Raw genomic sequence first — 16,600 nt, 5'->3', positions numbered from 1 at the left:
CTTTCATTCAGTGTCGCTGAATGTCGTACCTTGGAGCTCCCTCCCTTATGATATTGTCCTTCTACTTATACCATATTGGTTGGAGATACTGAAGAAGGAAGCTCACCACCACCTTCTTGAGGGCAACTCGAGACTGAAAATAAATGCTGGTGCAGCAGCAAGTCACACCCTCGAAATCAGTTTTTTGAAAAATATACGCTGGTAGGCAAACTGAGGAGAGTTGAGTAGATTTTCCTTGGAATCTGTTTTGAACCTCCCAGCATTCATATTTGTGGTAAATCTCCCAGCATTCATATTTGTGGTAACTTTCCTAAAAAATAAAATCTGGCATATTGAGTAACATGCTGGTAATAAGCCTGTTTTACATGAATTTGTCATTTGTTCTATACTTAGATCAGATGGCAGTACAGTAGGAATACACAATTACTGAACCATTGGATTCCAAAATCAGAAGAAGAAACTTTGATGGATGCTTTTGGATCTGGTTGCATTTTCAGAATTTTTAATAAGAAGCAAATGAATCATCTGTGACATTACTCATGAATAAAATGTTACCTGCTATCACCAGGGCCTGGATTTTAAGGCCATGTCAATGAAATCATTTCCTTATGCACAGCTGAGTAGGTTCTATCTGAACTAATATTAAAAATCCACTATCTGACTTCCTGTCAACGTCCTGTCTCAAGGTAAATGTTGACATTGGGTGATGGAGACAATCTGCGGTAACCTCAAGTGGAGGAGTGAATCATGGGTCAAAGAGACTTTCACACAAAGGCCTGAAGGTACAGGAATGCCCCTCTGGGCCTATAAAGCAGAGGAAAATGTTTAGCATTTTAGCATTTCTCCTGGCACTGAGCCTTCGTTGTCTCAAGTTAGATCTGAAAGCCTTGGTGAATTTGTATTCTTGGGCTGAGTTCTAATTGTAGCGACTAGGAGACAGTGAGAACTGCAGATACTGGAGATCAGAGTTGAAAAGTGTGGCACTGGAAAAGCACAGCAGGTCAGGCAGCATCTGAGGAGCAGGACAGTCGATGTTTCGGGCATTAGCCCTTGACGAAGAATGTTGGGGGAATTTATTGTTTTGCCAATGGAATGATCTGATGTTGGGGATATGAAAATGCAGGCATTTTGAAAATTGCAGGCAGAGCAAATGCCATTGAAAGAGACCCAATAAATTAGGAAACACCTTCTATCAAACGTACCTTGATTAGGTTTTGGTATGCTGGGCATAATTTAAACTGATTGGTTCAGTTTGAATTGTTGTCAAAACAGCAACCAACTCAGGTATCCATTTCACAGCCAAATGTTACATATTGTCAATTTTCCAGGACTGCCATCCAGTCATATACACAGGTACTCATAATCTCTCAGTTCAAAACAGCGTTCACTCTCTCTTAGAAGTACAGTACATCCCTCAATTTCATAACAGGATGTGCAAGAAAATCTCTGCCAGATCTGAAAAGATCTTTTGGGGCCTTGGATGGAGGTGAGGGGTGAGGTGTTGCCGCAGGTTTTACACCTGTTGTGGCAGCAAAGGTAGGTGCCGGGTGTGGAGGGTGAGTTGGCAGGGGAGAGGGCGTGGACCTAACAAGGGAGTCACAGAGGGAATGGTCTCAGTGAAATGCAGATAGGGGTTCAGAGGGAAATATATCTCTGGAGTTGGGCTTTTATTGTAGGTGGCAGAAATGGCGGACGCTAATGTTTTGTATCTGGAGATTAGCGGGGTGGAAATTGAGGACCAGAGGGATTTTAAATTGTTGCAGTTGGAGGAGTGGGGTTCAAGGGTGGAGGTGTGAGAAATGGAGGAGTTACGCTGGAGAGCATTGTTGATCATGTGGGAGGAGAAATTGCGGTCCTTGAAATAGGCCATCTGGGATGTCCTGGAGTGGAATTGCTCCTGGAAGCAGATACGGCAGAGGCAAACAAAGTGGGAAGATTTGAAGGAGAAGTTGTTGAGGGTGAGGACCAGTTCTGCCAATTAAATTAATGGGTCGGTGGAGAGGTACTGGTTGGGTCAGTGGGAGAGTATGAATTGGAGAGCTTGGAGGCCTTCGCCATGGTGGATGGACATGTATAGAGACTGGATGTTCAAGGTTAAGACAAGGCTTTGGGGACTTGGAAATTAAAGTCATGGAGGAGGTGGTGGGTGTGGGTGGTGTCCCGAATGGATGTGGGGAGTTCCTGGACCAAGGGGGAACAGGATGGCATTGAGATATCAGGAGATAGGTTCGGTGCAGAAGGAGCGGGTGGAGAAAATAGGTAGACTGGGGCAGTCATGGTTTGTGAATTTTGGGTAAGAGATAGAACCAAGCGGTGCGGGATTTCAGGACGTTGAGGTTGGAGGCTGTGGATGGGAGATTGATGAGATTGTGGGTGGTCTGAGAGTTGATGGTTTTGTGATTGGAGGTATGTTCGTGGTTGATGGGGCAATAGGAGGAGCTGTCCGTGAGTTGGCACCAGGCTTCAGCAGTGTAGAGATCCAGGCACCAAACCACCTCTGCACCACACCCCACGCTCCCACCACCCACTGGTTTAATGGTGAGGTTGTGGTTGGAGCAGAGGGAGTGGAGGGCTGCACCTCATCTTCCATCTTGGGACTCTTCAACCACATGGCATCAACATTAACTTCGCTAGTTTCCTAATCTCCCGTCTCACCACCTCATCTGAGATCCAAACTTCCAATTTGGTACCTCTTGAACTGTCCTATCTGTTCAACTTGCTTCCCACTTATCCACTCCACCCTCCCCTCCAAACTTTCACTATCACCTGCATCTACTTATCACCTTCCGAACTACCTTCCCCCCACCCCCACCCTCCTATTTATCTCTCAGCCCATTTTCCCCACACCCCAGCATTCCTGATGAAAGGCTAATGCCCGCAACTTTGACTCTCCTGCTCCTCGGATGCTGCCTGACTTGCTGTGCATTTCCAGCGGCACATTTTTTGACTGATTTCTAATTGCAGCTAATACGCAATTACAAATCTTCAGCACAATCAACGTAGAGACTGAGACATTAAGCGAGTCACCATTCAAATATCATTTTATCAATATTTTATTAGCATTATTGTCATATAGGTATCATAGCAAGTTATAATCAGAACAAATAGGTATAATACCAATAAACCATGCAAATATGAATTTTAAGTAAACAGATTTCATGTGCTTCAAATGTAACAAGGAAGATGAGTTAGACATCTAAGCCCCTCATTGAACATGTCAGTTCTTGGCATTTAGATTCTAATAATATACTGGCTCCTAATGAACAGCACTTGCAAAAAATACAACCTCTACTGGACAACTGGAAAATACTTTTCATGCACAGAAAGGACTGAATAACCCATTTGTTCAAACTGAATAATGGAAATAACATAGGCAACATTGGAATTTGTGCTTAGAAAAAAACATTAAGTTATCAGATAATGTGAATGAAATGATTTTGTACAGTGAGTAAATTGCATGAAGGTTAAGTTCAAATCTGCATCATTAAATTGCTTTGTTTTAACAAACATATTTATTATAATTTCCTTCCTCCACATTTTCTTAATGAAGAAAAATGTGGTGTGGAAAATATCTGAAATTAATTCTGTCTCATACATGTTTCACTGTTTGTATTTATTGCTCTTGGATGTACTCTGTATGATGGAATGCTTTGTGGTCACTTTGATTCTATGTACAGGCTTATGTGAGTGTTTTACCAAGTCTTGGTGACAGGTCAGGAGGTAGGAAAGCTACCTTAATGTATTCCCATAATCATGCTATCTTACCAACATGGATAACTCGGCTGCCCACCAGTAGCATAATTGAGCCACTTTGGTCTTTTTTCTACCGTCATAGGCATTTTACCTGTGTCCAGCAGTCCAGTACCAGGTTGGGAGATTATACAATGAGGCCTGGTGAGCTCCAAAGTTGGGATCTTTCTTATTAGGCAATGTATGGAGGGCACCCCCAGTCGAGTAAGAGCTGAGCAGCATGATCATATTCCACTTAACCTGCCACCAATCACTGGCAGAAGGGCAGCTGGCGTTGCTTGCCTATCCCTGGCATCCCTCATCCTCAACCTCCCTCTCTTTGATCGCTTCTTGGTCATTGAGGTCCTTTCTACCAGACCCTTGGGTGACTTCTCAATTTGTCATAGTTCCAGATGGAATATCTCAAACTGTCAAGCTCCTGAGTAAGGAGGGATGGACTGGCCCCCCTTTTTATTGAAGATACCCCCTCAGTTGGTTGCAGCAAGGTTAGTTTAAAAAATATCATTTTCCTTGTGGATACCTTCTTCCCAAACATAAATGAAATTATGTTTTAAATGGAACCAATTTAACCAGGCTTCCTTGAATTAAAAATGGAGGTAGCTTATTAATTCTTACATGCAAGAAGAAAGATGAACATGACACATACACGCAGATTAAAAATAAGAGTTGAATCCAAAAAGTTAAAAGTGAAAAACAGGTTATACAGATTAATCTCTGACATATCTGTCGTGACACGGGTGAGAACCCAAGAGGACTGTGGATATTTTTAGCTCTTAATTCCAAAGTGTGTTTTTAAAAGAGACAAGATAACTGCAGGTATACAAAAGATCTGTATGGGACCGATGGGATATAACCTAATGGCATCAAGTTAAGTTCAAACAGACCAGACTGTGAACCCTTGGGTCGATAAAGATAGTACAGGGCTGACAAGTGCATGTTCAACAGTAAGTTACCTCATGTGGATTATGTCCCAACCTGCAGACACTTTTTGTGTTTTCTTTCTCCTTTGAAGAATACATAAGGACATTGGTTAAACCCAGTTTCAACTCGACTGGAGTATGCCAATAGAAATGGACATGTTTGCCTGTTCCAGCTTGTGTTTGACCATTAGCATGCTATGAAGTTCACAGTCAAAGAACTATCCCTTAGTCACCCCAAGCTGCAGGTAAAAATGTTCTGTTACATCAAGTGCTGCAAATGAGTTTAAATGGGAATCAGAACAAAGAACCTTCCATCAGCCAAGAAAACCAAAAATCTCGAAAATTGTCTGCTCAACTGCTAATGTCAACACTACCAGTAATTCCAACTGTAATGGCTGCTCTATTCAACTACCTGCTGGGTGTGAATAATTCAAAGACTAATTGATATTTCTTTAAGCTTTATAACGTTCATCTATTTGGACTCACCTCTTATTTACAAACTATATGTATTATGGTACTTTAGCATTTCTTTCCAGCAATTAATAAACTCACTCTTTTTATTATTTTAAGCAAGTCTAGTTAAATTGACTCCTTTTAGGACATAAGTTCATTTAGGTCTGGGAGGAAGGCAACCCCAAGGTAAAGGATGTGCTTTAAAAATAGCCTAATTGCAGTCAACCAAGAGGCAGGTAAATAAATAAGGGGGACTCATTCATCCCTTCTCACATGGAAGCTTAACAGTTTGAGATGCCCATCCAAAACCGTAATGAATTGGGAACCTTGCTCTGGGTCTGCTTCTAACAAGTCAGAAGAGATCATAGTCCAGTCTGTTTGAAGTTTCTTTGATGCCTTTAGGTGTCACATCCCATGGGGGCCATTCAAGTTTTTTCACACCAGCTGTTCTTGTCTCAGTAGCAGTCTTCTGTTTTTTTAGGAAAACACATTTTGGAATTAAGGACTAAAACAGCTCCAGAATTTTGGATTATATTCCAACAGGTTTATTTGGAAGTACTAGCTTTCAGAGGGCAGCTCCTTCATCAGCCTATAGAAATTTTGTGTCTTATGATTTTATACTCCACAATCACCTGATGAAGGAGCAGCACTCCGAAAGCTTCCAAATACACCTGGTGAACTATAACCTGGTGTTGTGTGATTTTTTTAATAGATATTTTTATTGAAAAAGAAGATTTTAAAGATTTTTTACAAAATTACAAAAATAATACAAACTAGTGTATTCTACTTTACAATATAATAATAACTCCAATGTAAAATTTAAAAAATACTAACTACTAATCTATTCTACAAATGACCAAAACATAAACTAGGATATCATATATTACTAACAATAAACTAAAAGGTAAATAAGTAACTAGATACATACTCAAAATAGATTTATCTCAAGCCATAACAAAACCCGTCTTTATACGGGATTCCTCCTCCCGGGGGGCCCCCAAACCAGCCAGAACCATTACCACAGCCAAGCAAAAGCCCTGGACAATATGGCCGAAATATCTGTGTCGGTGTAATTCAAAAAGTTAAAAATCACACAACACCAGGTTATAGTCCAACAGGTTTAATTGGAAGCACACTAGCTTTCGGAGCGACGCTCCTTCATCAGGTGATTGTCAGGTGCTTCCAATTAAACCTGTTGGACAATAACCTGGTGTTGTGTGATTTTTAACTTTGTACACCCCAGTCCAACACCAGCATCTCCGAATCATAATTCAAAAACGGCTGCCATGTTCTATAAAATAATTCCGTTTTTTGGTGCACCATATTAGTAAGGAAGTCAAGGGGTATATATTCCATGACTATCCTGTGCCAATTTGAAAGTCCTGGGGGACTTTCGGATATCCAATTCACTGAAATATTTTTCCTCGCACAAAAGGAAAAGATAGCAAATAATTTCCTCCCGTATACGTCCAGAGAGGGAGAATTTGGGAAGCCCAAAAGTAGGGACACTGGATCCAACCCAATCTCCGTACCCAAAATCTTTGTCAAGGCATTCACTACTCTATCCAAATACCTGCAGATCTTATGGCATGTCCACAGACAATGTGTGAGACTATCAACTTTGATTTTGCATTTAGGACACATTGGGGATGCTCCTGCCTTGAACATTGCGAGTCATTCAGGTGCCATGTGAGCCCTGTGAAGTATCTTTAATTGAGTAGCTTGAGTTCTGTTGCAGATAGAGATCTTCCTGGCATTTTCCCAGCCATCCTCCCACATTTCTAAAGAGATTTCCAACCCTAATATTTGATTCCAGGTTTTATATAACCATTCTATGTCCCTCGATACCTTATTGCATAGTGAGTGGTAGAGAGTATTGACCGAGGGCAGCCCCATCAGCCAAAGCACTCTCCTTTCCCTATCCAATTTATAAGGATTGACTATCAGTGTGGTCTTCTTGTGTATAAAGTCTCATATTTGAAAATACCGAAAGAGGTCCTTGCTGGGCAGTCCCAAACTTCTGGCGCAGCTACTCAAAGGACATCATGACCTCCCCATTGAACAAATCTCCCAAACAGGAGATACCTCTGGATTCCCAAGTTTTGAATGTAGCATCGGTCAGCCCTGGCTGGAATCCCAATGTTCTCACTATGGGGGCATAAAGGGAGGTGTTTTGCAGGTTACCCTCATCTTGTCGCACTATCCTCCAGGCTTTGATTGTATTTAATACAATAGAGTTTTTACAATAGTCCATAATAACTCTCATCTTGTCCATAAATAGTAGGTTGATGAGGGGACATTTTGCTTGAGAAGTCTCTGTATCTAACCAGATTGGGTCTCTTGTGATCCACAATCAATCAGCTATTTAAGATAATAGGGAGCTCAGTTGTTACCTCCTGAAATCTGTAAAGTCCAGCCCTCCCCTTGCTTGTGGAAGCTGCAGCTTTTCTAATTTGATAAGGGTCCATCTATGATTCCAAATAAATGAGCCGAGCCAACCGTAAAGCTTACACAATATCTGTCTCAGCAGCATCAAGGGGAGCATTCTCATAGGATATAAAAGATGAGGTAGAATATCCATTTTAACTAAGGCTACTCTACCTAGCCAATATATTGGGGGATCCTCCCAGTGTTGAAGGTCCTGCCTTATTTTCTCTAATAAGTGTGTATAATTGGTTTTATATAGCTGATTAAATACTGGAGTAATAAAAATACCTAAGTACTGAAAACCTTCTCGTGACCACTGAAAGGGAAAACAAGATCCTTCCGGTTGGATATACTGGCAAGGCCACCCAATGACATGGCCTCCGATTTCATAAAATTGATTTTGTAACCTAAGAACATACCGAATAGATTAACCACTTGAATTAAGCGGGGCACAGATGTCAAAGGATCACTTAAGGAAAGGAGGACATCATCCACATAGAGAGTAATTTTGTGTTTGCCTGATCCAACCTCCGGAGCCATTATGTTAGGGTCAGTTCGTATAGCTTCCTCCAGCAATTCAATCACTAGCGTAAATAATAATGATGAGAGGGGACATCCCTGATGACAGTCTCTGCCAATTCTAAAGCTATCCGAACTTAGACCATTGGTGATCACCACTGCTTTGGGATCATTATATAATACTAAAACCCATTTAGTAAAGACCTCTCCAATACCGAACTGCTCCAGTGTATAAAAAACATATGGCCATTCTTCCCAATCAAATGCCTTCTCTGCATCTAGGGAGACAACTAAACCTGGTATTGTTCCCTGTTGGCAGGCTTGTATCATATTTAAGACCCTTCTAACATTATTAGTTAACCTACCACCCTTTATAAACCCCGTCTGGTCCTCTGTTACAATGAATGGTAAAACCCTCTCCAATCTTAACTTAATGCTAACATTTTTGAGATAATTTTAAAATCCACATTTAACAATATGAAGTCTATATGAAGAGCAGTCTTCTGGGGCCTTTCCCTTCTTAAGAATGAGAGAAATATTTGTTACTCTCAACGAAGGCGGGAGGCAGCCCTGATTGTGTGAATAGTTATACATATTTATGAGTGGCCCAGCCAGTTCCCCCAAAATTTCTTTATAGAACTCAGCATGGAATCCATCTGGTCCAGGCGCTTTGCAACTCTGAAGCTGCCTCACCACCTCCTGGACTTCCTGGGTTGTCAGGGGGCCATTCAAGAATGACACCTGCTCTGAGGAGGGCCAGATTTTTAAAGAAAGGCTCCATCTTCCCAGTTCTAGCCTCACAGTCCTGTGACTTATACAATTCCAAATAGAACTTTCTAAAGGCTGCATTGATCTTTTTATGGTTACAAGTCAGTGTACCAGCACTCTCTCTAATAGACATAATTGATGTTGAAACTTTATTGCTGGAACAGCACAGCAGGTCAGGCAGCATCCAGGGAACAGGAGATTCGACGTTTCGGGCACAGGCCCTTCTTCAGGAATGAGCAGAGAGTGTTCAGCAGGAGAAGATAAAAGGTAGGGAGGAGGGACTTGGAGGAGGCGCGTTGGAAATGTGATAGGTGGAAAGAGGTCAAGGTGAGGGTGATAGGTCGGAGTAGGATGGAGGCGGAGAGGTCAAGAAGAAGACTGCAGGTCAGGAAGGCGGTGCCGGGCTGGAGGGATTCGGCTGAGACAAGTGGGGGGAGGGGGGATGAAGAAACTGGTGAAGTCCAAGTTCATCCCCTGTGGTTGGAGAGTTCCCAGTCGGAAGATAAGACGTTCCTCCTCCGACCGTCGCGTTGTTGTGGTTTGGCGGTGGATGAGTCCAATGACCTGCATATCCTCGGTGGAGTGGGAGGGGGTGTTGAAATGCTGTGCTACAGGGTGGTTGGGTTGGTTCGTCCGGGTGGCCCAGAGGTGCTCTCTGAATCGCTCCGCAAGTAGGCGGCCTGTCTCCCCAATATAGAGGAGGCCACACCGGCTGCAGCGGATGCAGTAGATGATGTGGGTGGAGGTGCAGGTGAATCTGTGGCGGATATGGAAGTTTCCTTTGGGGCCTTGGAGAGAAGTGAGGGGGGAGGTGTGGGCGCAAGTGTTGCACCTCCTGCAGTTGCAAGGGAAGGTGCCGGGAGTGGAGGTTGGGTCGGTGGGGGGTGTGGATCTGACAAGGGAGTCGCGGAGGGAGTGGTCTCTACGGAAAGCTGATAGGGGAGGGGAGGGAAATATATCCTTGGTGCTGGGGTCTGTTTGGAGGTGGCGGAAGTGACGGCGGATGATGCGCTGTACATGGAGATTGGTGGGGTGGTAGGTGAGGACCAGTGGGGTTCTGTCCTGGTGGCGGTTGGAGGGGCGGGGCTCAAGGGCGGAGGAGCGGGAAGTGGAGGAGATGCGGTGGAGGGCACCGTCGACCACGTCGGGGGGGAAATTGCAGTCCTTGAAGAAGGAGGCCATCTGTGTTGTACGTATTTTGAACTGGTCCTCCTGGGAGCAGATGCGGCGGAGACGAAGGAATTGGGAGAATGGGATGGTGTTTTTACAGGGGGCAGGATGGGAGGAGGTGTAGTCCAGGTAGCTGTGGGAGTCGGTTGGTTTGTAGTAGATGTCCGTGTTGATTTGGTCGCCTGAGATAGAAACAGAAAGGTCTAGGAAGGGGAGGGAGGAGTCCGAGACTGTCCAGGTGAATTTGAGGTCGGGGTGGAAGGTGTTAGTGTAGTGGATGAACTGTTCAAATATATTTCCCTCCCCTCGCCTATCAGCTTTCCGTAGAGACCACTCCCTCCGCGACTCCCTTGTCAGATCCACACCCCCCACCGACCCAACCTCCACTCCCGGCACCTTCCCTTGCAACCGCAGGAGGTGCAACACTTGTGCCCACACCTCCCCCCTCACTTCTCTCCAAGGCCCCAAAGGAAACTTCCATATCCGCCACAGATTCACCTGCACCTCCACCCACATCATCTACTGCATCCGCTGCAGCCGGTGTGGCCTCCTCTATATTGGGGAGACAGGCCGCCTACTTGCGGAGCGATTCAGAGAGCACCTCTGGGCCACCCGGACGAACCAACCCAACCACCCTGTAGCACAGCATTTCAACACCCCCTCCCACTCCACCGAGGATATGCAGGTCATTGGACTCATCCACCGCCAAACCACAACAACGCGACGGTCGGAGGAGGAGCGTCTTATCTTCCGACTGGGAACTCTCCAACCACAGGGGATGAACTTGGACTTCACCAGTTTCTTCATCCCCCCTCCCCCCACCTTGTCTCAGCCGAATCCCTCCAGCCCGGCACCGCCTTCCTGACCTGCAGTCTTCTTCTTGACCTCTCCGCCTCCATCCTACTCCGACCTATCACCCTCACCTTGACCTCTTTCCACCTATCACATTTCCAACGCGCCTCCTCCAAGTCCCCCCTCCCTACCTTTTATCTTCTCCTGCTGAACACTCTCTGCTCATTCCTGAAGAAGGGCCTGTGCCCGAAACGTCGAATCTCCTGTTCCCTGGATGCTGCCTGACCTGCTGTGCTGTTCCAGCAATAAAGTTTCAACTTTGATCTCCAGCATCTGCAGACCTCACTTTCTCCTCCTAATAGACATAATGGCTTGGGCAGCCTTTTTCTTTCTGGCAAGGTAAGCCAGGCTTGTCACCGTATTCAAATAATCTCTGTTTCGCGAATATTATCTTCCTCTTTGCTGTTTGAGTAAGTGTGGTGTTCAAGGCTGTCCTAAGGGCTGTGATCCTCTGTAACTTAGTAATGGACGGCCTATCAGCGTACGCGGTTTCAGCTGCCTTCAGGCGAGCCTCGACCACATGCTGTTGCTCTCCTTTTTGTCTTTTCCAGGTCGCAGCATATGAGATAAACAAGCCTTGCACGTATGCCCTAGCAGTCTCCCACATCATCGAAGGGTTACTCAGCCATGCCTGAGTTGATATCCCAGAAGGTTTTAAATTCCTGCGAAAAATATTTTATGAACTTGCTATCCTTCAATAAGAAAGGGCCCATACGCCAATGTTGGGGATCTATCTCATCATCACTAGTCTTAACTTCCATGTATACTGTGGCATGATCAGAAATAATTATATTACCTATTTTACAGGACAATATTGAGTTCAAAAGGGTCGAGGGGACAAAGAACATGTCGATTCTGGTATGACACTTGACTGGGTTAGAGAAGAAAGTAAAGTCTCTACCCTAAGGGTGGAGACACCTCCATACATCTACCAGCCCCAGCTCCCTGTTCAGATCCGCTACTTGCCTAAATCTCAGAGACATGCCCGCAGGACTCCTAGGTATCCTGTCCATCTCTGGGTCAATGATACAATTAAAATCTCCCCCTATAATTGTAATGCGGACACAGAGAGCCATCAACTTAGAGAACGCTTCCATTACAAATTTAAAAGGGTGTGCCGGGGGGGGGGGGGCAATAAAATTCAAAATCCCATATTCCTCTCCATATATTAGGGCTTTAATCAATATATACTGTCCAGACTCATCTTTTATCTGGCTTAACATTTGGAAGGGAAGACTCTTCTGAATAAGAATGGCTACTCCCCTACTTTTTGAGCTGAAAGGTGAAAAGAACACCTGGCCAACCCCACCCTGTTGCAGCTTCGAGTGCTCCTTATCAAGTAGATGTGTCTCCTGTAAAAGAGTTACATCAACCCTTTCTTTTTTTAAGACTTGATAATATCTTTACCCTTTTGACTGGCGAATGGCTCCCCTTGACATTCCAGGTGCACCACTTAAACGAATGGCTAGCCATAATCGTCCAGGCAGGCCTGAGACCCCCCAGGAGGAAGAACCCCATCCAAAAGACATTGAATAAAGACCAAAAACAATCCACATATAAAAAAAATTCTTTCAAACAGTTAAATCAAAACAATTAAAAATACTCCTAAATAAAAATAACATAAAGCATACTTAAAAGGAGACTTTCCCCCTTGCTCACAGGGGGCACTACTACATTCCAATAACCCCGCCATTACCTCTCCCAGCTAGGGCCATGCCCTTGGCACAGGCATTACAAAATGGAATAAATAAATTCCAGAATCTTATAAAACAGGAGTGAAAAGTGGGCGACCCCCCCACCCCACCCCCACACTATCACCTAGATGTGCTTATCAAAACAACACAAAATAGAATATGTAAGATTACAATATTACAATCCCAGCAAGAATTAAGCAACTAAATAAGAAATAAGAAAGAAAACCCCACTCAGAAACATTCCCCAATCATCAAATAAACCGCACCAGCAATGGATAAGAGACCAAAGAAAGAATAAAGAACAAGTGCCCCACCCCCAGGGAAAGATGGGCAAAAGAAAGATGGAGAAAGGAAGAAAGGTAGACAAAGGGGGAACAAAATAAAGTCATTGTCCATACAGCTCAAGTCCCGCAGTCTATTTGAGAACATCCAGGAAAATACTTTACTTTCTCCGGTGATCCAAAGTTATATACAGATCCTCCATGACTGAAGCGCAGTGTCACCGTATATCGCATAGAATATTGAATATTTAAATCTCTCCGATGCTTCTTCGCCTCATCGAATGCCCTCCTCCTGCGGACCACAACTGGGGAAAAGTCCTGAAACAACATTATCTTGGAGCCCTTGTATATCATGGCATGGGGACCCTTCCCCAAGAGTCTGGAGGCCTGCAGCAGCATTGTTTTTCCCTGTAACGTTGAACTCGAACTACAACTGGGCGGGGGCATTGGTCCGACCAGGGTCTGCGCAAAGCAACTCGGTGGGCCTGCTCAACCCACAACCGTCCCAGCTCCGACTCCAGCTTCAATAATTGTAGGAGCTATTGCTCCAGGAAATCCACAAGCTGGCCTTCCTCCTCCCATTCGGGAAGGCCCAGCAACCGAATATTTTTCCAACAACTTTGATTTTCGAGGTCATTGATATGCTCCTCCAGGGTCCAGATTTGCCACTCCAGAGCCCGGATCTGAGCCACGGATGACTCAGCAGCAGTCTCCGAGGCCGCGGCCCATTGCTCCGCCCCTCTGATTCGCTGCCTGAGTTTCTCGATCTCTCGGTCATGCTTCTGCAGCGTGACCGAGATCGACTCCCACCTGGACCGGGTCTCCTTGATGGACGCATTGATCTTCTCTCGCACTTTCACAAACTCAGAGATCAGGCTCGCCTCTGCAGGTAAGTCCCCTGAGGCTGCTGCTGGGGAGAGGGGTCCCTTCCTGTTGCGAACTGCGAGAGTTTTTGCCCTTAGTCATTTTAAAAAGCACTAAACTGTTAAAGTTGGATGCAAAATGGCCAAGAGTGCTGTGCAAAAGCTATTTTAAGTAATTTAACAGGTGAGGTGAGGGTGGGCACCCCACTTTGCTAGAGTCTTGGGCAGAGCTCTGCAGACTCAGACCTGCTAGGTCACTGCCATCTTGAATTTTGTTGTGTGATTTTTAACTTTGTACATCCCAGTCCAACATTGGCACTTCCAAATCACAGAAATTTCTGATTTTGAGCCATCATTGTAACGAGGTGTCCTTGTCCTGGAGCTGCAGTCTGACCATCGCTAGCAGTGAAGCTGCACACAGAGCTGCCATCCCTCTGATTGGGTCAGCAACTATTTTGGATGGGTCATTCTCTTCAATAGGGAGAGCGTTCACTAGCCATTAATTAGCCACCAACAGGAAAATGCTTCTCTGGTTTCTTCTACAATTCGAAATGGTGGTGTTGGGGAGTGGGTAGGGTAAGATGTGGTCATCTCCACTTTGGGACTTCTGCCATCCTTGTAAAATTCAGCCCTTGGTCTCTGGCAGAAACACATTGTTTTTGTGTTGTGGCAGGCCGAGTCATCAAATCATAGACTCATGCAGCATTGAAACAGACCCTTTAGTCCAACTCGTCTGCGCCGACTAGCCATCCCAACCTGGCAAATGGGACCAGGTCAGATTGGCAAGTCTGGTCGTCCCAGACGAGTTGGACTGAAGGGTCTGTTTCTGTGCTCAATGACTCTATAACTAAGCCTGCAACAACATAAAATCAATTTGTTTCTGTTTTATACAGTCACATTGCCTTTTTACTAATTCTACAACTCACAAGTCTTCTATAGATACAAAACAATGTTGGAAATCTGAAAAATAAACTGTAAACATTGGGGAAAAAAATCAGCAAATCAGACAGTACCTATGGAGAGATAAAAGATACTGGCCTGAAACAGGAATAAATCTAATGGACAGCTCCTTTAAGTGAAAATCCATGGCTAAATATTTTTGTCATATTATAAAACTTCTAGCTAAAAGTTTTACCAAAATTCAGAACATGCTCTGCTTCACTGTTTCAACAATCAGCAGCGTACTTCCGGTGGGGAGTGGCTGAGCTTTATCAGCTTTATTTTATGCTGGTATGAGTAATATAGTTGACAGGAAGTGAGGCATTGCACAGTTCACTGTGAGTTTTGTTCTGGCTTTGCTTGAGTAAATATATAACTAACTGCACCTACTCTGGTCAACTTGACTGCATACATTCCTAGGAATCTTAACACTGTTCATAGTAGAATACGTTGCTCTAGAATAACTGATTGGGCTATTTATGTAACATGATTAAATATTAACTTAGCACATAACTTTTTACAAGCATAATAATTGCAGATCATCATTCTATCAACAATGGAACTGTAAATGCTACCCACTTAAACAGAGCTGATTGGTGAATTATAAAAATAATGCCTTGGAAAATGGAATTTGTACATTGTTATTGAATCAGTCATCTATCCACATTATCACTTTTTTCCAACTTACTTTAAAACAAGAAAACTGCAATAATTTATACATCTAAGCCTTGTACCTCATTTGAAACTTTTTTCATTCCCAAAACTTTGATGGACACCTGGGTTTCCACCTTGTTCTTGGTAAAGCTAGGGATATTGTCTAGAACTGTCAAATAAATGACCTTATTGTCCAGTGATTAATGAGATCTTCCTCCAATTTGTTACTGCTGCGAAAATAGTTGTCATCATTAGTTGCTGCAAGGATTGATCTTGTGGTATTATCTGTTTCCCTGCAAGCTAAGAGATTGATACCACAATGGTGTTTCATTAGGGGGACTGTGTGAGTCAGATGGAATTCATCTGGCACTAAGTTCACACTGAAAAGAAAATAAAGCGATTAGATTACCTTAACTGCGGAGTTCACCAAAGTTTAAGATGTTCAGACTGTACTGCAGAAAAAGTCAGCATTAAATAAGAACAGAATAATGTTTTAAAACAGAAGAAGATTTGTTAACAGACTACAGCCAAGCTGTATTACACTTGCCCACCATGTCCATCAACTTTTCTTTCTCTTAAGACAGTCATCCAATTGCCTATTAAACTAATTCATGTTGATGACAACTCTAACAAACTTATTTTATGAATAATATGTTCTGCTTGACTTCTCTTGTCCTTCCCAAGTTGTATCATTATGTCTTGTGACATAAAGTCATGGTTGAAGGGCTCTCAATAATTTAAATTTTGCTCCTTCAATGAGATTACGTTTACCCAATACCTTTCATTGATTGGGTGTTTTCTCGAGAAAAAAAATTGTTCATAAAATTAAATGTTTACATCCAAAATATGATGGGAATAATAGGCTATGCAATGATTCTGGACTTCCCTGGCAATCAGGTAAGAAACTTGGCCAATATTTCAAAATCATATCGCTTAGCCGATAAACAAAAGGTAAATGTCTGGATATTGATTGGAAAATAGTGCACAGATCTAAATAACTGTTACTCTTCAGATTACCAATATACTTTCTTCAGTAATAAAGTAGTAATCCAGCAAAACCTGGATCATCTGGGTGTGTTTGTTAATAGTCCAAATGCCACGCTTCATTAAAAAACCATAAAGAATAAAAAGAATACATTTGGCTGGATGACACTGTAGTCACTAATTGGCAGTGACAAATAAAACTCAGACCCTTCTCCACAGGAAGGAAAGATGAAAAAACTGTAAGCTGAATGCTTGTGTTATTTTTGGACATCTTCTTTGACTACTGACTCACAAACTGCATTGATAGAAATCAAAATTTATAAAAT

General features: G+C 43.5%; 1 long non-coding RNA gene across 1 annotated transcript; it reads right to left on the bottom strand.

Annotated features, from left to right (window-relative positions):
- Positions 1-3,037: 3,037 nt before the first annotated feature.
- On the bottom strand, positions 3,038-15,049 carry LOC148150150 (uncharacterized). Its single transcript, XR_015756966.1, has 2 exons — positions 13,000-15,049; positions 3,038-5,592 (listed from the first exon to the last, which is right to left on the bottom strand). It is a non-coding gene; the product is annotated as an uncharacterized LOC148150150 (long non-coding RNA).
- Positions 15,050-16,600: the final 1,551 nt, after the last annotated feature.

This window comes from Chiloscyllium plagiosum, unplaced genomic scaffold, assembly GCF_037043375.1.
Source record: "Chiloscyllium plagiosum isolate Xiang-an unplaced genomic scaffold, Cpla_swu_hap1 HiC_scaffold_4, whole genome shotgun sequence".
In the NCBI taxonomy this organism is placed as follows: Eukaryota; Metazoa; Chordata; class Chondrichthyes; order Orectolobiformes; family Hemiscylliidae; genus Chiloscyllium; species Chiloscyllium plagiosum.
Note: the sequence above shows the minus strand (reverse complement) of the source record. Positions and strands in the feature narration are given on the sequence as shown.